This window comes from Bison bison, unplaced genomic scaffold, assembly GCF_000754665.1.
Source record: "Bison bison bison isolate TAMUID 2011002044 unplaced genomic scaffold, Bison_UMD1.0 scf7180017864384, whole genome shotgun sequence".
NCBI lineage: Eukaryota > Metazoa > Chordata > Mammalia > Artiodactyla > Bovidae > Bison > Bison bison.
In genome coordinates this window covers 4319831-4320197 of record NW_011494956.1, presented here as the reverse complement: position 1 = coordinate 4320197, position 367 = coordinate 4319831, and positions in this window count along the sequence as shown.

Here is a 367-nt window from a genome sequence, read left to right as displayed (position 1 = left end):
GCCTTGGCTCGCCTGCCCCAGCCCCACGTCTGGGATTGTTTGCTCCACTCCGACCTATTTAAGGAGCCGTCTGCGGCTACGTGTGGAGGCTCACGCAGGGCTTCTGGATGGAACCAGGAAGCTTGTAGTTCGGTTTGGGAGTGGGCCTGAGGCGGCGGGGAGGAGACGCCCGCAGTCTGGCCGGCGGGCGGCGCTCCCCTCTCCCTACTCTGCGTTCCCCTAGTGACCAGAGTTTCCCGGTAGCCTCAGAGGGTGCGAATCTGTTCTCCTCTGGATTGAGATCCTACCCTCGGGTTAGAAGCAACTACAAATCTCGGTAATCTTGGCTGAGTGGGACCTCGCCAGGCCTTGAGCGCTGGAGATGTAC